Below are 20918 nucleotides of genomic sequence, written 5' to 3'. Positions count from 1 at the left end.
AGTCTTTACCCGCCTGTCTCAGCACTTCCTTGTTGTGAGATTTTTACATAACCAGATTAGGATTTTCAGTTTTTGTACTTATCTCAACTTTATTTCCACTTTGTTCACCTTCTCTTCTATTTACGGGTCTCAGATAATGTCATGACCTCAACATTTCTTTTGTATTATGACAATGGAAATTAAACACACTCAGAAAATGGCAGAACTCTCAATCTAATAGGATATACCCATCCAAATGAGACTCAATGTTGAAATAAAAGCCTATCTGAGTCTCAATCTATGTCTCTTTTAAAATTCTAATAATGGTACTTAGAGGTCTCATCTTGGACATTTTTACTTCTTAAACTGCACTGAAATACATGTTTCCTCACTTCTCTGCATTTCCCTTTTAATGAACTAATACACTGGATTTGATTTCTTCCACCTTTCTTTACAAGAGCCACAGCTCATAATCTGTAGATAACGGTGGCATAAAACTTGAAAACCCAGGGTTAAGTCATCCAGTTGTCTTTATTCTGTCACTAAAAATGTCTTACTGCATATATGTGACAGACAATAGGCTTGGTAATTTGGATTAAGAGATAAGTAAAACAGGATGATAACTACCCTCCATGGATTCAAAGAATGGCATTTAAGACATGATTGTGATTAATTAAACACTAGCATGCTCAGTGCAGCCAAGAGGACGAACTAAAAGCTAATAAAGAGGGAAATTGGGAGGCAGCAGAAACTACCACTTTCTGACAAAATCTGTGGCTCCTAGGAGCTTAAACAACATCAGGTTTTCGTTTCCTCTTCTGCAAAATTGAGACAATTTTAATAGTTGTCATATAGGAAATTGAAAAGATTAAATAAAGTTTGCAAATTACTGGCTGAGACTCTGAACATGGTAAATGATAGTTACCTTTAATTTCAATGTAATAAATAACATAATCCTGTGTATAGTCCACATTTCACCAAATCCAGACAAGAGAAGTTTTGATTGCAGCTCCCCTAACATTCCTGAGGTCTAACACATTGATGTCCCAAACTCTAGGAAAGGGGACTGTCTGTAAAACTGTGAAGGAGTAGAGCCCAGGTTTCCATTGTCAGAGTAGTGCCTTGCATAGCAGAAAAATTGTACAGCCCCTGTGAAGCTTGTTCCAGGGAACCAGTGTCTCAGCAAGTTGTGACAGAAAACGACTGCTCTGTGAATAGTATAAATAAATAAAATAATCCCTTTACTCAGATTCAGTTAGTTTCAAATCACCATTGATGATTATTTTTAGGCCCAAGTAAAAAATATTTTGTAAACCATTTTCCCAGTCTTTACAACTCTTTAATTCAACCCTAAAAGAAAAAGGTGATTTGAAACTAACTGAATATAGTATTATATAGTTACCTATAGATATATACAGAATATACACTTATATATTTATACATATTTAAATACATATAAATAAGTAAATATTGTAATCAGTATATATGTTATAATTCCATATAAGGTATATATTGAAGTATATACATTAAAATATACAAATGTATACATATTTTTGTACATTATATTTACATATAGATTTTTAAATGTACAAAAACATATATAAGATATATAAATATATATTCTTTTTTTTTTTTTTTTTTGAGGCAAAGTCTCACTCTTTTGTTCAGGCTGGAGTGCAGTGGTCCTGTCATACCTCACTACATCCTCAAACTCCTGGGCCCAAGTGATCCTCCCACCTTGTCATCCCAAATTGCTGAGACTACAGGTGTGAACTACCACACCTGGCTAATGTTTTGTTTTTTGGTAGAGATGGTGTCTCCTGTTGACCAGGCTGGTAAATCCTGGCTGCAAGCAATCCTCCTGCCTTGGTCATCTAAAGTGCTGGCATTATAGATTTGAGCCACCACACCAGGCCTATATATTCTTTATGTATATTTAAAAACATATGCTTAAATTATGTATACTTTTGTATTTAATAATATACAAATTTAATATATTTTAATATATTAAGTATAATTTAATAAGCATATATTAAATTATATGATATTGTCAAAGTGTATATAGTACTTAAAGCTGTATATACTTAAGTATACATAATTATATTTACACATATTAAATACAAAATACATAATCTAAAAATGTAATATATATTTAATATAAGTATATAAACTTATGTTACATAAAATTTAAGTGTATATAAGCATATATATACACACATGTATTTCTGGAGGGAGGGGGATTGGAAATGGGACTATCTTGATTTTCAGCCATGGAAAAACACAATACTAAATTGAAAAAGCAAAAGAGAATATAGTCATGTATAAAGAATGAAAACATTTCCAGGCAAAAAATTTGGCCAAGGACTCAAATTGCAAAATCTTGGTTTATCTACCTGAAGTGGCATTCTATACTACATTCCATATTTTGGAAATCAAACTGAAATGGACACTACTATCACATGTAAAATGGATGGTGATAACAAGGTCATTCATATTTTCTGTGTGTGATGAGAACATAGAAATAATTACAGGATAAGGATAGGTAACTATCACGTCTAAGACACACCAAAAAATGAAAGGCTGAAGTCAAACTTTGCTCCAATTCTATGCTCACTTTTGCCAAATTACTTCCCACCTGTGCAAACACTTTTTTTTCCAACCCTTTTTCTTTAGTTCTATCCAGGTATTACCCATCATGTCAGCTCTGTTTCTCAAAGTAAGTGGGTAAAATTAACACAGCAGTAAACTCTGCTGGCCTACAACATAAAAGGTATCAAACAGCAGGCAAGTCAAGTGACTCAGAGCCTTTTCACATCTCAGTCCTCCTACTCTAATGCGCTGGACTCTCCTCGCTTCTCCAGAAGCGCTGCCATTTTCTCCTTTAGTCCCTCTAGTGAGCCCTTCTAGATGTGGTCTCCCTGAGCTCTGAGACTTAGCTTATTGGTTTCATTCTTATTTAGCTCATGTCTCTAGCCTTGTCATGACTTAGTCTTACTTAGGCTTGTGCCAAACAGAAATCTAAAGCCTTAGGGATATTTGAACAAAAGGGTAGACATATGCTGAGCTTTTCAAGGAGCTACTTATTAATATATTACTAGGGTGAACAGAGTTTTACAAGTACATTTAAGTTTATGAAGATACGTTCTCAAGAAGACAAAACTAGTATATAACATATGTAAGTAAACTGAGGCCTTTCTTAATCATAATGCAGCATACCAGGCATAAGCAAATGAAGGAGAGGAAAAGGAGATGAAAAGAAGGACAATGCCATGCTTTAGGCGGGACTGTACTTAGAAAATATTGATCAGACTCTAGAAATCAGCTTTAGTTTTTATGGCCAGAAATATTCCACAAAGCATGTAAGAGCTGAGGATTGAGAGTCTAATTTTCTGGATTCCAGCTGTGGCTCCACAACTCAATAGCTCCCTGTGCTTCTGGGTTTTTCTTTTGTAAATGGGGAAAATAGTGCAACCTATCACTATCTGCTTTGGTTACTGATACCTCTAGCGACTAAATAGGGCTGGGTACATAGTAAATATTCAATAAATATGAAAAATGAGGGTATTCCTTATTAGATAAAATTAGGGTAGATTTTGTCAGTGCTAAGAACAATATCTGATTGATAAGAAACACTAAACAATTTAGCTACTTACTATTCTTTTTATTAATGTTATTTTTAGTATCTTTATTAAGTTTAAGGAAGTTTCCTTTGACATCATCTATTCCCTTTCTTCTTATTAATATTAAAGCCATGACAAGAAAAATGTTGATCTTCTGAGTTTATTTACCAGTGCAAAAATTAATTATTAGGGGTGCAAACAAATGGTAGATATTACAATGGCTTATGACCCTTCAAAGCTCCCCTCTAACAAAACCTTATCTCTTAGTACTTATGTTCTTTCATTGGATTTTCTTGTGTATCGCATGAAGATCATTGACACCAGGGGAGAACTTGATGCAATTACACTTGTCCATTCTTCAGAGAGAATATTGTGCTTTCACAAATTTGCCTTTTTTGTGTACAACGTCTTGTGTGTGGTGTGTCTACCACAACTGTCAGTTAAGGCTGAATTCACCAAAACACCCACTGGACCAGTAATGATTACTTCTCTTCAAGCCCATTTCCATATGCTACCTTTGATCTACATCCTTTTTATAATTTTGCTCCTGCTCCTTCCCATCCCTTAATGTCCATCTTGCCTGGGCTGAATGTAGCTAAGTTACATTTTGTCATTTTTTTCTCCAGTGGGATATTGTTGTCATTCTTACATTTTTATCATATTTACTTATACATTTGTTTTCTTTTTGTCCCAATTAATTGGGATGCAAAAAGCAACAACTTTTGATTCCTATAAAAAAGGAAGTGAGAAAGATATATAGTGTCTTACATGTTATATAGAACAACTGTACTGTCCATTTATACTATTTACATACCATTATTGATATTTAGAAAAAAGATGAGATTTTTAAAAACTCAATTAGGATTGAAATGTCTCAATGGAAATTTGAGACTTTAATGTCAATAAATTTTTTTTAATTAATTGAAGTTTTCTCAATTGTATACTGTCATTAGGGATGAAATTGCTCCCAAAGCTGCAAAAATCAATTCCTGGGGTTGTGAAAAAGTCATATATATTACAATGGCTTATGACACTTCAAAGCTTACCTCTAGCAAATCATGACTCTTTATTATTTATTTTCTTTCATTTGGGTTTTCTTGTGTATCTCATGAACAGCATTGACATTGAGTTCAGGGAAGATACACAAAATGAATGCAAGACCAGAGCTACCAACCTATGTGGAATAGATGGCTGCCATTAGTGGACTTTCTCTCCATTATTTGTTCAATCCCAAAGTTATACCACGAGATGTGTCCTCCATTGGCATATGGGCTGCTATTGGCTGTCTTACTGATGTAGGTTATGTTTGATCCTCAGTGCTTCTGAATGTGTGATAGACTTTGAGAATAAAATTATTTAATTCTACTAAAGTTATTCAACACATCAATACTTAAGTCAAGGGCTGAAAAAAATTTGATTATACCTAGATGAATATCTAGCAGCCAGTCAAGTTTTAAATTATTTTCTGTATGAAGTAGAATTAAAAGTTACATACACTACAAATAAATATTGAGAAAATCATTTAATTATAAATAATTTTTAGCAGTTTTGAAATAATTTAAAGTGTTATATTGGTGTTATATATTTTTATAGATTGCAACTTTGTATATATAAATTATTCAATAATACTTATATCAGTAAATAAATTATACTAAAGGTTACTCAGAAAATTAAATTTTAAGGATTCAAGTCAAATGTCAGTAGCTTTAAAATTCAAATTTTAGCTTAAAATTTTTTATTTAGTTATTCATAATTCTACATTAAATTAAAAACCATATTTTCTACTTTTTCAAATGTATAAAATGCAGATATAAATGCAACATATAAATACATATACAATATATATGTGTTATTATCATGAGGGAATCAATTAGGTAAAATGATCTAGCCCTTGTGCCTGGGAGGTTGTCAGAGCAGACATCATGAGATCCTTCTCTTCATCAAGGCTCTGGAGGTAAGGAAAGGGAAGGCAATAGTGAAAAAAAAAATGGCTGAGAAACACTAGTCTAAGCCCACATAGAGACTGCATAAAGGAAAGCAAAAACAGGAGTAAAAAGTAAGAGAGGGGAATTCAGAAAATGGAAACTAATATATTCCCTATTTAAGGTTATGCACAAAGCAAGGTCTTCAGAGAACCTAGAGCCCAAGGTGCAGAGTCACCCATGTCAACAAGCCCAGCAGCATCTGCAACATCTGTGATGGCCTTGCCCTTTTCTTTACTGATGGCCCTGGTGATGCTCAGCTGCAAGTCAAGCTGGTCTCTGGGCTGTGATCTGCCTCAGACCCACAGCCTGGATAACAGGAGGACTATAGTCCTCCTGTCACAAATGAGGAGAATCTCTCCTTTCTCCTGTCTGAACAACAGACATGACTTTGAATTTCTTCAGGAGGAGTTTGATGGCAACCAGTTCTAAAAGGCTCCAGCCATCTCTGTCCTCCATGAGCTGATCCAGCAGACCTTCAATCTCCTCAGCACAAAGGACTCATCTGCTGCTTGGGATGAGACACTCCTAGACAAATTCTACACAGAACTTTACCAGCAGCTGAATGATCTGGAAACCTGTGTAATGCAGGAGGTGGAAGTAGGAGAGACTGCCCTGATGAATGAGGACTCCATCCTGACTGTGAGGAAATACTTCCAAAGAGTCACTCTCCATGTGACAGAGAAAGGAATACAGCCTTTGTGCCTGGGAGGTTGTCAGAGCAGACACCATGAGATCCTTCTCTTCATCAAGAAACTTGCAAGAAAGATTAAAGAGGAAGAAAAGACTCATTTATGTTATAACACAAGATGAATTGAATCAAATATTTCAAATGTTTTCACGAGTGTTAATCAACATCCTGTTCAGCTATACAGGTACTAAAGACTTACAGATGGCCATGCAGATGTATCTGCTTATTTAACTACTTATACAACTTAAATTATTCTTGCTCACATAGCATGTGCACCTTTATATTGTGAATTATGTAACAGGAATATGGTTTTTATAATTACTTAATGTATTTTACCTTGTTTAATAAATGTTTACTATAGAAAATTCTCTTATTTGTTTATTCTTTAAATGAAACCCTAAGCCTGATTTTGCAACCTGTTAAAGTATAGGTGGCACAATTCATTTACTCGCCATTATTATATTCAAGTTATAAGTAAAAATGGACTCTGTCTAAGCCAGATTATATGCTGCCTCAGGATATCTAGGAGAACATAACAAATACAGTTTTTGCTTTCTGATGTCTTTGATTTTTGTAGGGAAAAATCCCTACAAATAGTAATTTTACTTAATATCAGTTATGTTAAATACTATAACAAAAAGAAGGATCAATGAATTTCTCTCAGCAGAAAGTAGACTGAGGCATGTAAGGCAATAGAAACTAATGCAGAGATATCCTCTATAAGTTGACTGGTAGAAATCTATGTGCAAATGTGCACTGTCAGTTTGTTATGTGAATTTGCAATTTACAAGAAATGCAACTGGGAGAGGTTCATAGGTGGTAACTGAAAGCACAGAAATGGAGGTGATCATGTGGGGAGAGAGTGTAAAGGGAGAAAAGTACTTAAATTTGGTTCTGAGAGCCTTCAACCTTTAAAGGAAGGGGAGAGAAGAGCCACAAAGAAAACAAGTGGAATGGCCATATGAGACTATGGACAATGAGAGAGAAAGGTGATGAAGCGTATTTAAGAAAATAAACATGCTTAGAAGAGTAGTCACTGGATTCATGAAGGGTGTGGATTGAAACTACCCACTGCAATGGAAAAATAGATGGCACTGGCAATTGCAGTGACAGCTGTTTTGGTAGATTTAATCAGCAGAAACCATAATGAAGAAGGTGGAAGTGTAAATAAGAGAAGGTAGGGAGAGAAGAAGGAAATAGGATGAAATCTTGAAAAAACGTAGGTTATTTTTTCTGTACATAGGTTTTCCTTTTCTGCAATATTTTTTCTGGATAAATTTCATAGAATTGATGTAGTGACAAATTATATGATATGCTATATATACTTATTATAAATCATGACATTCAATAACTTATAATTTATTATTATTTTAATACTACATTGAATATCAAAGCTGCTCAGTTTTTGTTAATTTGTTGGGCTAGAATATATGACTAATTCAATGAAAATATTACATTAATACTGTTAATATAATAGTTACTGGAATTATTGGCTTTATTAATTAAGTTACTTACATCATTGATTTACTAGTTTTACTGCTGCTCTCTGGTGGATGTAGATACGATAAGAATTCTTTTATATTGGTAATTGGTAATTTTATCAGATTTTATGAATATTGGAGTCTTATATTGATCCCAAAATAACCAAATTACTATAAACATTACTGATAAACTTCCTTCACAAAAGTAAGAAATTGCATCAAAGAATCTCTTTCCCAATATACAGTGAAGAAAAAAAATTGGTCAAAACCAGTTGAAAATACAGCATGAACCATAGAAATTCAGACAGCAAGAAAAAGTTCTGTGTAATTCATGAGTAAAAGGAAATTTAACAATTTGCACAGAGATCCTGAATACAAAACTGACAAAATCACCTGTAATTTACATGAAAGAATTTGACATTAAAATTTCATTCTGCTTAGACGTAAGTGTGATGTTGATCAAGGCGTCTAATCTCTTTGAGCCTTAGTTTTCTCATAAATAGAACTATTTAGATACTTGTGAATATTAAAGGAACCCATGCAGTTTAAAGTACCTACCATAGTACCTCCCATTGAGTAAGGAGTTAAAATATGGGAGGTATTTCCCTATTTTTCTTCATTCAGCGGTAAATAAGAATATTATTTGTGTTTCCGTAAAATTCTTAGGAACTATGTCCTACCTTTTAATAACTGACCTCCCAGAAAGGCAGCCTAAAAAACTAGATTCTGTTATCTGTAGAGAGGCTGAAAAACGGTTACTCCTCATTTCAAAGAAATGTCCTATTTATATGCAGTCAGGGAATGGTGGCTTGTATAAATACATGACACAGGAGAATAAGCATATAGATCGAAGTGCAGAAGACACATGATGTTTATTTACTGATTCAGGCACCTGACACATTCCCTCCCTGGCTCTCAGCATTCCAGGATGCACTCTTATATCACTAGGGATTCCTTCCTCTCCAGGGTGGATTCCCCATGGGACCCAGGTCATTCACTCCCTTCATTTTCCTGCCCATTCACACAGCTGCTTTCAGTTCTGTTGTGCTTTTGACCTCATGGGTTCCCAAATGAGCAAAATGCCACAAATGCTAAGCAGAAGTGAAATAAAATTTCTAGGTTTTGCAGAAACATCTATAAGAGAGGTTTTTCTGAATTTCCGTTGACTATAATGTAATAGTAGCTTAGCAAAAAGGAAAGAGAAAAGACAATCCAGTTTATGTGTGTGCTCCTGAAAACCTCTCAGGGGAAGATGGTCAAAGGTGACAAGGGCAGCCACCAAGACTAGAATGCTGATTTATTCAGAAACCCTATCACTTCTGGGGATTTATCTTTATGTGGAAAAAGGCTACTTCTTGGCAAGAACAGATTCAAATATTGTCATAAGCTTGTTTCCTACCCTGTTTGTTTCCTTACAAAGACAGTGACTCTCCAGCTTCAGGCAGGGCAGGGAATCCTTAGGATTGACAGTTAGAGAAACAGAGAGGGTTGTACCCCTGCCTAGAGTCTATGGTGCAAAGCAGTCTACCCTCCTTGGAATCACCCCTTCTACATACTTTGGGACTCCAAGGGATAGGCAGAGCTGCCAATCTTGGCATGGAACTCAATGGTCATTGTAAAAATCTCATGTTAATAGGGTGCATTAAACTCTCAACAGTACAATCTTAGTTTCACAGATTCATTCCTAATATCAGACTTCAAATATTAACAAATAGTAGAATACTTTCACTGTTGCTTTGAATAATGATTTTGACATCTCTTTCACTTAGTAGTAAAAACACTGCCTAGGTAGCAAAAAACAGAAGTTTCAGGAAAGCTGAGGAATATGAAAGAATAGTGTCATTTTACCTGAGAGCTAGTATAACTTATTTATTCAAATATATCAAATTTGGTATAATTTTAGAGGCATTCTTATAATAGGCACCATATTTTTACAAAGGTATTTCACCAGGAAGTGCATGAATTGCTAAGATAGCAGGGAGGGAGGGCCTGCAACTGCAGAGGGGACTCGAATGTTTTCCTTAGGCTGTACACTCAACATTTGAATTTGCTGCTTTCCAAATGGGAGTTGACCTGAGCCTTAGATAAAGTTCAACACATTTTGTCCTTTGTAGACTTCTTCTGTCCTCCAGAGGGGAGGATGAAGAAATTTAGGAGGTGGACATGGCATAGCTTTCCACGCTGTATATGTGAGGGTTCTCCAGAGAACAGAACAAAGAGGATGGAGAGAGAGAGATTTATTTTAAGAAATTGGATCACATAATTGTGCAATCTTGGCAGATTCAAATCTGTAGGGTAGTCTGGCAGGGTGGAGACCATGGACAAAGTGGCAATTGGAGTCCAAAGGTAGTCTGCTGGCAGAATACCCTCTTCTTCAGAGGACGTATATCTTTCCCTATTAAGGCCTTCAACTGATTGGAGGAAGCCCACCCACATTATGGAGGATAGTCTGCTTTACTCAAAGTCTACTAATTTAAATGTTAATCTGATCTAAAACATATCTTCACAGAAACACCTAGAAGAATGTTTGGCCAAACATCTGGGTTCCCTGGCCTAGGCAAGTTGACATATAAAATTAACCATCATACTGCCCCTTTCTAATTGATGTCCTAACACTTTTCAAATATTATTCCTCTTCCATTCTTCGACAGTGGTTTGTGTGTTTTATATATTTTACATAATTTTCCTACCTTTTCTGTTTCTAGGTGAGCAAATCCTAAGATCAGGGTCCACTCCATCATCTTACTAGGAAAAGTCTCTTAGCCATGCTCTGTTTCATAGGAAGAAGTCAGAAATATTTGTACATTAAAAATAACCACATATTTTTGTAGTTTAGCTATTTTTCATGAGCTTACAATAACAGCCCAGGCCCCCTCTTCTTTATTTAAAATCTAATCTTATTTTCAAGTCTCCATTCCATCAAAATTTTATTATTATCTATGGCATAGAATGAGATTTTACATTGACTTCTGCCTTTATTCCCAATTCATCATTTTAGAACCACTTATGGAAAACTCCTTTCTGCCACATTAGCATCATATATATATATATATATATATATATATATATATATATATATTCCCAAATCTAATTACTACACATAATTTCAAAGACTATATACTTTAAAAGTTGGTTTATCTAATTTTCCCCTATATCACACTGTTTCCAGCATTACTATTAAAGACTCATTTCATTTTCTAGTAGGGATAGTTATGCCAAGAATTCTTCTTCTATACTTTTACATTATTATAATGTATTATTCCTGATTAAATTCATATTTTATCTACCATGTAAAGCATAAACTTCACAAAAAATCACTGGCCCTTGAGGATGAACAAGTAACCAAATTGCAATGAATACAATATTCTGGGACAATATCTTCATACAATGGAAGAGTAAAAGTGGATCAAGGAATTTCTTTTCCCCAATATCTAAGGTAGAGAATAGGTGAGCACCAGCAAAAAATACAACAGCATGCACCTGCACCAATAAAATAAAGACAAGGGATCAAGACAGATGTTTAATTCTGGAGTCAAAGCACGTTTTAAAACTTAATAGAATTCTAAAATATGAATTGTCCATAATATGCAATTCAGGACTCTACGTTGTATCTTGATTCTGCCACCAATTATGTATAATCTTGGGAAATTCACTTAACTTCTCTGAGCCTCAGTCCCCTTAAGTAAATATAGGGTAGAAATATTCATACAGTTGTATTAAACAAACTAAAACATTTTAAAGCACTTAAGAGTATTTGCCACTGAGCGAGGGCTCAAATATGGTTATTTTCTATTTTTTATATAGATATAAATATCAGAATACTGAACTCTCCCACCTCCTTTCAGTAACATGACAGTCTAAACAACTGCATTCTAGGAAGTGTTCCTAGAAGACTGAAAAATAGTCACCCTTCAGATGGAAGATTAGTCTGAATTGTATATTCAGTCAGGAAAACGCAACTTGTAGAAATATCTGAAAGATAAGTTAATCTCCTAAACTGAAGTAAAATAGACCTGCACATAGTACCCATTTTTCAAGTCCGATATCTGACATACTTCCCCCTTTCCTCCCTGTTTGTCTGGATCCCATTCTTCACTCCCATATCACGTTAGTTTCCATCCTCTTCCTTTAGAAATCCCCAGTGTTCTCTCCTCTTCACTCCTCATTAACCTGCACTGCCTATTCATATAGCTGATTTCAGTCCTCTTGTGGGTTTTGTCCTTCAACTTCCCCTTAAGAGTACAAAGCCACTAATTAAAAGCAGAAGTTGAATGAAAGTTCTAGGTTTTTCAGAAACTCTTATATATAAAAAACCTCTTTTTATTTTCGTCTGATGACTATTTCCAGAAATGAGGGAATGCCCCTGTTACAACAATGTAACAGCAGCTGTAGGAAAATAAAAGGCAGGTTCCGTTTTACTTGGGGGCTATTACAACATTAACAGAAGCAGGCAGCCACCTACTGGCCATGACAGAACAAGACAGCAGCCAGGTCTGTGGGGAGCAGGCTTTTCTGTTTATGCAGAAGTGTATTCCTGGCAGGAGATTTTTCTTCAGAGCTAAAAAGAGGCTCTTTCCTGTCAGGAACTGACCCCAGTACTGAAATAAGCCCATTTCCTTAGGTTTTGTATCACACAGAGAGAAAATACTCCCAGCTTCAGGCAGGGCATATTCTCTAAGGGCAATGAACAGCTATGAGGAGAGAGAAAGAGACAGAATGTTTCCCTTGCCTCCAGCCTGCCCAACCTCCCAGGGCCTCCTGTCTAATCCCTCCCACTACGTATTCTGCTACGTTAGGAATCAGTACAGCCTGCCAATCTGGGTGTAGAACTGCAAGAGAAACCAGGAAAAAAACCTCCTGTTTGAAGCTACATTAGCTCTTTCTTAAGACTAAGCTGCCGGTTTTACAAATTCCTTCCTATTATCAGATTCTGTCCCTTGACTTTATAATCAGGAGAAAATTCTTACTCTCACTTTGAATAATGAATGAGCTTGCATCAGTTCTACCTAGACTTAGTAGTTAGAGCACTAGCGTAAGTAAAGGAATTTCAGAGATTACAGTGATTGCCAGTTGACACCTGTGCACTATCTATTTGGGTAGAATTGAAATATACTGAGGTAACCTGCTCAAAATTGTAATTGACGAAGTTCCTCAGGAAACGTGTGTAAATTGGCCCCATGTGAATTTCTCAGGCAGCAGGGTGGTGTTTCAATTTGGAAGGCATCTCTCAAATCTCTACCTCAGGTTAGAGACCCAACCATTAGATTGCTTCTATCCTTTTGATGGGTTAGAGGACGTTAATTTACATGTTAAAGGGTTTTTGTCCCTTACCTTCCTTTCCTCCCCCACCACTTATGGGGAACCAGGACAGGAGCAGGAGCACACAGCCTGCCTGCCCTCCCTCCCTCCCTTCCTCTCTCTTCTTTTCTTTTCTTTTTTTTCTTTCTTTCCTTTTCTTTCCTTCCTTCCTTCTTTCCTTCCTTCCTTCCTTCCTTCCTTCCTTCCTTTCCTTCTCTTTCTTTCTTTTTCTTTCTTTTCCTTCTCTTTCTTTCTTTCTTTTCCTTCCTTCCTTCCTTCCTTTGCTTTCTTCTCTTTTTCTTTTCTTTCTTTTCTTTCTTCTGTCCTTCTTTCGTAAACCTATCTCTGTCTTTGTAATTGTATAAAAACTACAAATATTATGACCCCTTTAATTCTTTCATTGATTTTTTTATGTGCTTTTTTTTTCCCATTACTTTTTAGGGTGCAAATATTTCATGACTTGGCTCATTACTGACACCTTGACCTGGAAATCTCAATAGCCATATCTTGTTTTATATCTTGGAGATACTAATTTGTTATATATTCTACAGTATTGGGGAACTGAGCAGCAGATCTGGACCGACTGTGCAGGGGTGTCGTAGGCAGCGTGAGCGCTGAGCTGGCCGCCCCACCCACGTCCCACTGTGGACTTGATTTTACTTTTCTTACCCTCACCCCAGCCAAAGCACATCTAGTAGATCTAGAAGGGGTGTGGAGAGTAGGGATCAGTGCTCCCGTGCCTAGGGAGACAGGGCAAGGGATTACTATGTAGCAACAACTGGAGACAGCCATGTTTTTCAAGCCTCAGAAGCAAGGGTAGGAACTTGGCTTTGCTTCCAGTCTTCCTGCCAGGTGATTCATGAGCTGCAGAGGTCAACACCTATTGAAGCCCAATCCAGCACAACCATGGTAAACGGAGACAACCCCTGTCCTTCTGAATGGAGGCACAGATGCAATTCTGCATTCTTACCAGCTCTTTGGGTGCAGAATCTCATCTGTGCCTCTATTCAGAAGCTTCCAAGTTCTAATTCCACTAGAAGAGACTGCAGAAGGGACAGGGCTCTCTCATTTTTTTTTAGCAACCGAAAGTACACATCATGAAATTAAAGACAGACCTCAGGAGACTGAACAATTCCAACAGGAGCCCTAAGTCAACTGTTCAAATCATTGTGATCAGGAGAGAAGACTGAAGTGAATGCTGACAGCACATGTTCTCTAACAGAGATGTGGCCAACATCAGTGTCCCCAGCATGGGTGACCTTGATGCTCTCTCAACTTGAAAGAATTGGAAGTGGCAAGAATTACTCCAGTGCCAGCTGCAAACTTCTACTTCCTCCCTAGGGCCCAGCAAGTCATCCCAGTGCAGGAATCTCATGAATTTTGGTCTTGATGGAGACTTTGTTCAAAACAAAACAAAATGAAACAATACCTTAACAGAGCAGAGATAGGCAGGTGTTTGAGTACATTTACTAGCAAGAGAGGGAGGGGACAGAGCCTTCCCATGAGGACAGGTATTATTAATGTCGACATTGCAAGATCACAATTTCTAATGAAGCAAAGACGTTTGCAAAAGTCAGCCTTGACTTGTTCCTGATCTTAAAGGAAAAGCTTTCCATTTTTCACCATTGACTACAATGTTAGCTGTGGGATTTTTATATATGGCCTTTATCATTTTGAGGTAATTTGCTTCTATTTCAACTTCATTGAGTGTTTTTATCATGAAAGGGGAATTTTGTCAAATGCTTTTCCTTCATCTGTTGAGATAATCATGCATTTTTTTCTTCATTAGTTAATGCAGTGTGATACATAGATTGATTTTTCATGTATTGAGCTTTGTACTCCAGAACTAAGTCCCACTTGGTCATAGTGTATAATCATTTTAATGTGCTATAGAATTTGGTTTGCTTGTGTTCTGTTGTGGATTTTTGCATCAATATTCAACAGGGATTTTAGTCTATGGTTTTCATTTCTTCTAGTATCTTAGTCTGGCTTTGATTTCAGAGTAATGACAGCCTTATCAAATGATATTGGAAATCTGCCTTCCTCTTCAGTGTTTTGGAAGAAATTGAGAGGAATTAGTGATACTTTTTAAAATGGCAGGTAGAGTTCTGCAGTGAAGCCACATGATCATGGGCCTTTTTGTTGGTAGTGGTGGGTAAGTTTTTGTATATTAATTAAATCTCCTCACAAGTAATAAGTTGGTTCAAATGTTTTATTTCTTCATGAATTAGTATGTTCCTAAGAATTAATCAATTTCTTCTAGGTTATATAATTTGTTGGTGTTTAATTGTTTATAGGACTCTTTTGTGAGCCTTAACGTTTTTGAGAGTTGACAACGTTCTAGCAGCCCTTGCTCTCAGCGCCTCAGCGTCCACTCTGGTGGCACTTGAGAAGCCCTTCAGCCCGCCACTGCACTGTGGGAGCCCCTCTCTGGGCTGGCCGATGCCAGAGCCAGCTCCCTCTACTTGCCGGGAGGTGTGGAGGGAGGGGCGTGGGCAGGAACCGAGGCTGCACAAAGTGCTAGCAGTCCAGCGCGAGTTCCGGTGGGCATGGGGAGCGGGGGTGGCGCGGGCTGCACTGCCAGCCCAGGGCAGTGAGGGGCTTAGCACCCTGGCTGGCAGCTGTGGAGGTTGCATCTGGTCCCCCAGCACTGCCAGCCGGCATGCACCCTGCTCGAATTCTAGCCGGGCCTCAGCTGCCTCCCCACTGGGCAGGGCTCAGGACCTGCAATCCGCCATGCCCCAGCCTCCCCCCACCACTGTGGGCTCCTGTGCCGCCCGAGCCTCCCCGACCAGTACCGCTCTGTGTGCTGCAGCGCCCAGTCCCATCGACCGCCCAAGGGCTGAGGAATGCAGGCATGCAGTGCAGGACTGGCCGGCAGCTCTGCCTGCAGCCCTGGTGCAGGATCCACTGGGTGAAGCCAGCTGGGCTCCTGGATCTAGTGGGGACTTGGAGAACTTTTATGTCTGGCTAAGGGATTGTGGACTCATCAATCAGTACTCTGTGTCTAGCTCAAGGTTTGTAAATACACCAATCAGTACTCTGTATCTAGCTAACCTAGTGGGGACTTGGAGAACTTTTCTGTCTAGCACTCTGTGTCTAGCTAAAGGATTGTAAACGCACCAATCAGCACTCTGTGTCTAGCTCTGGGATTGTAAATGCACCATTCAGCACTCTGTCAAAATGGACCAATCAGCTCTCTGTAAAACGAACCAATCAGCTCTCTGTAAAATAGACCAATCAGCTCGCTGTAAAATGGAACAATCTGCAGGATGTGGGTGGGGCCAGATAAAGGAATAAAAGCAGGCTGCTGGCTTCAACCAGCCGCAACCAGCTGGCGTCTTCTTCCACACTGTGGAAGCTTTATTCTTTTGCTCTTTAGGATAAATCTTGCTGCTGCTCACTCTTTGGGTCTACATTGCTTTTATGAGGTGTTAACACTTATGAGCTGTTAACACTCCTGAAGCCAGCCAGACCGCGAACCCACCAGGAAGAAGGAACAACTCCAGACGTGCTGCATTTAAGAGCTGTAAGACTCACTGCGAAGGTCTGCATCTTCACTCCTGTCAGTGAAACCACGAACCCACCACAAGGAAGAAGCTCCAGACACATCTGAATATCTGAAGGAACAAACTCCGCACACACCATCTTTAAGAACTGTTAACACTCACTGCGAGAGTCCGTGGCTTCATTCTTGAAGTCACCGAGACAAAGAACCCACCAATTCTGGACACATTTTGTACCATCAGTTGTAATCTCTTTTCTTGAATTTCTAGTTTTTGTTGAGTTATGTTTCTTTTTTCATAATCTAGTTAAGGGTTTGTAAATTTTTTCAAAAATTTAACTCAATTTTGTTAATTTTTTTCTGTTTTTCCATGCTCTATTTCATTAATTTTGCTCAGGTCTTTATTATTTCCTTCCTTCTCTTAGCTTTGGGTTTAGTTTGTTCTTTTTCTACTTAGAGTTTAAAGTTAGGTTGTTGATTGAATCTCTTCTATTTATGTTCTTATAGTTGTAAAAGTGTATGTAAAAGTGTATGCTTTTACAGCTGTAAATTTTCCACTTAGTACTGGTTTCCAAAACATTTGGAATGTTTTGTTTAAATTTTCATTTATCTTAATATATGTTTTAATTTCCTTTTTAAATTTGTGATCCTTGTATTTTTATCACATTTAGATATACATGTGTTTTCTTTCTGTTCCTGTGCATTGGGATGCAAAATCAGACCACTTTTACTTTCTAAAAAAAAGTGGAATGAAGAAAGAAAGATCTGGTCTTGTGAATGCTATATGGAAACATTGTACATTTCATTTGTTTTGTCATGCTCACCTCCCTTCATTAATATAAAATTGAATATATAAAGGAAAAGAACCTGGGGTAGAAAAACAAATTTGCACAGTAAAACACCACATGAAGAGAGGTTATACATAATTTCTCAATAGAATCTCAAGTGAACAAAGAAAAAAAATGCTGCTTTCCCAGTGTTGGATAGACTAAGAAAAATAGCTTGCTCAGAAATAATGAATATTCTCAGGATGTGATGATTAGAATGAACTCTAAAATCTAATAAAAATGATTGGATAAACTAGTAAAAGTTACCAATTTTTACAAAATACATTTCTGAACAGAATACTCATCTATTAAAGAAACTTGTATGCCAATTTGAAAACTTTGCATATTTTAATTGTTAAATTATACGAAGAGTTTATTTTAATCATCAAAATAAGGGATAATATTTATTTGATTTATAAAAATCTGATTCTCCTGTGGAATTAGTGAGGTCTTCAAGGAGATAAGGCAGGCCCTATATGGCGGTACTATCAGTATACCAAAACTTGTTTGGCATTTTCTGTTTATTCTTAAACTCTCTCAAACTCCTGATAATTTGCCCATTTTATAATCACATTATTTTTTTTTGCTCTTGAGATGTCTGAGTTCCTTGTGTATTCTGGATGCTAATTCCCTGTTAGAATTAAATGGGATTAACTCCTGATCCCATATTAATCAAGCTACACTTTGTCACTTCAGAACAGAGGGTGTCACTAGAGATGTGAAACCTCAGGATTTTAAGGTGAGATGGTACTGTGAAAAGGATGAAAATAATATTGGTTTTGTAATTTAAATTCCCACACCCATTATACCTGAATATAACTTGGATTTGCACTCCGAATATTGGCACCAACTGAAAGAATCATACCTAGTAAGAAAATAAGGTATGTTTTCCAAAAACATGTCCTTGTGAAAACATGGAAATCTAGATGACCTAGTGTTTGGTGATAACTTTAGATAAAATACCAAAAGTATGATTCATTTTAAAAAATGACACATTGGATTTTATTACAATTAAAACCTGCTTTGCAAAAGACACTGTTGTGAGAATTTGAAAAGCCACATACTGGGAGAATATATTTGCAAAGACATCTAATAAATGGCCGTTATCCAAAATATACAAATAATACATATACATATAAAATGGAGTACAATTGACACATTTAAAAAATGATATCCTGTCATTTGAAACAACATGGATGGAACTGGAAGTCATTGTGTTAAGTGAAATAAGCCAGGCATAGAAAGACAAACTTCACATGTTCTCACTTACTTGTAGGAGCTAAAAATTAAAACAATTGAACTCATGGAGATAGTGAGTAGAAGGGTAGTTACCAGAGTCTGAGAAGGGTAGTGGAGGAGGAAAGAGGGAAAGGCTAAGGGATACAAAAATACTGTTATATAGAATGAATAAGATCAAGTTTGATAGCATAACATTGTGACTACAGTCAATAATTTATTGTACATTTAAAAATAACTAAAAGAGTGTAATTACTTATTTGTAACACAAAGAAAGGATAAAACCTTGAGGTGATTTACCTATTTACCCTGATGAAATTATTACTCATTGTATGCCTGTACCAAAACATCTCATGTATCCCTTAAATATATACTTCTATATACCCACAAAAATTAAAAATTAACATATATATGTGTGTGTGTGTGTGTGTGTATATATATACATATATTCAAAGAATACTTAAAACTCAGCAATAAGAAAACAAACAACCCAATTAGAAATTAGGAAAAACCTCCGAATATACTCCTAACCAAACTAGATATAAAGATGGAAAATAACATATGAAAATATGCTCAGCATCATACACTACTAGGGAATTGCACATTAAAATAATAATGAGATACCACTACATACATATTAGAATGGCTAAATTCCAAAACATTGACAACACACACATTAAGTTGGGAGAAGTGTCCTTTGAGATAATCAATTCCCTTGTTTCTTCTAAGAGACATGATAAGAAAAACATTGACCTCTTGAGTTTATGTATACATTAAGGGAGAGCTTGGGAAATAACACTTAACCATTATGTGGAGAGTATACTGTAGTCTTTTAAATTTGCCTTTTTAATGCACAAACTCATGCGGTTGGTGTGTGTCCCATGACTCTCTGTGAAGGCTGTATTCAGCAAAACAAAAACACACCCTTGATCAGGAATGATTACTTTTCTTCTAGCCCATGATCATTTGCTGCCTTTGATCTACATCTGTTCCACTTTCTTGCCTCTTTTCTTCTCCATTCCTTAATCTCTACCTTGGCTGGGCTGAATGTGGGTAAGTTGCTTTTTGTCCTTGTTTTTTCCCATTAATATATTGCTTCCTTTTTATACTTTTATCAAATTTAGATATACATTTGTTTTGGGGTTTCTTTTGTCCCACTTCTTTAGGATGCAAAAAGTGGACAACCTTTGTTTTCAATAAAAATGAAAATGAAAATGAGAAATAAAGGTTTCTGCTGTTCTGCATGTAAAACAATTGTACAACACATTTATGTGATCACATTTACATTCTATTATGGACATTCAGGACAAAAAGGGTTTCCTTTAGTTTGATAAAAATGAACCAGAATTGGAACATCTGCAGGTCCTTTGGAAATTTAAATTTTAGTGCCAAAAAATTTGTTTAATCAAATTAATGTTTTTTTCTTAGCTACATATACTCATTCCGTATGATATTGCTCCCAACGGTGTAAAAGTTATTTCTGAGTGTGGAAACAAATCTCAGGTATTTCGGTGATTGGTAACACTCTAAAACTCAACTCTATCTGACAAAACCTTATTCCTTAGTACTTTTTTTTCCAGTGGGTTTTCTTGTGTGTCACATGAGAAGCACTGACATTGAGTTCATGGAAGATACAAGGTATATAAGATCAGTGTTACACACCTATGTCAAATGGGTGCTGTGATTGGAGGAATTTCCAAGGTTTACTAGATGTCAAAGTCATATCATCTCAGGTGGCCTCTGTATACAAATGGGTTGTCAGCAGCCATCTTATGAATGTTGCTTGTGTTTAATCCTTAGCATTTCTGACTGTGTTGTGGGCTTTAAGAATTAAATGCAAATACTTTATATTTTATTATTTAATTCTACTAAAGGTGTTCAAATACATCAATAATTGTCAAGCACTGAAGAGAAAAAAAATCTAGACAATATTTGGATGAATATCTAGCAGCTAGTGAAGTTAAACATTTTCGAACATGAAGGAAAATTAAAAGGTAAATAGACTAAAAGAAAATGTTAAAAAATCAAATTTTAATAGTCTTTAGCAGTTTTAAATGTTTTTAAGTATTTTATTGTATTAGGTATTATTATGTGTTTTTATAATTTGTTAATTTGCTGATGTAATTGAACATATTACATTTTATATAGGTAAATAAATCACTTTAAAGACACAAACAAATTGAGTTAAATGCCCATGGGTTTTAAATTTAACCATTAACTTTTAGCTTAAAAATTTCATTTGGTCTTTCTTTTTTTCTTTCTTTTTTTTTTTTTTTTTTTTTTTTTTGAGATGGAGCCT

General features: G+C 36.2%; 1 pseudogene; it reads left to right on the top strand.

Moving 5' to 3' along the window:
* The first annotated feature begins 1489 nt into the window (after nt 1-1489).
* On the top strand, nt 1490-10560 carry LOC139358144 (interferon alpha-6-like; annotated as a pseudogene).
* Nucleotides 10561-20918: the final 10358 nt, after the last annotated feature.

This window comes from Macaca nemestrina, chromosome 14 (assembly GCF_043159975.1).
Source record: "Macaca nemestrina isolate mMacNem1 chromosome 14, mMacNem.hap1, whole genome shotgun sequence".
In the NCBI taxonomy this organism is placed as follows: Eukaryota; Metazoa; Chordata; class Mammalia; order Primates; family Cercopithecidae; genus Macaca; species Macaca nemestrina.
Note: the sequence above shows the minus strand (reverse complement) of the source record. Positions and strands in the feature narration are given on the sequence as shown.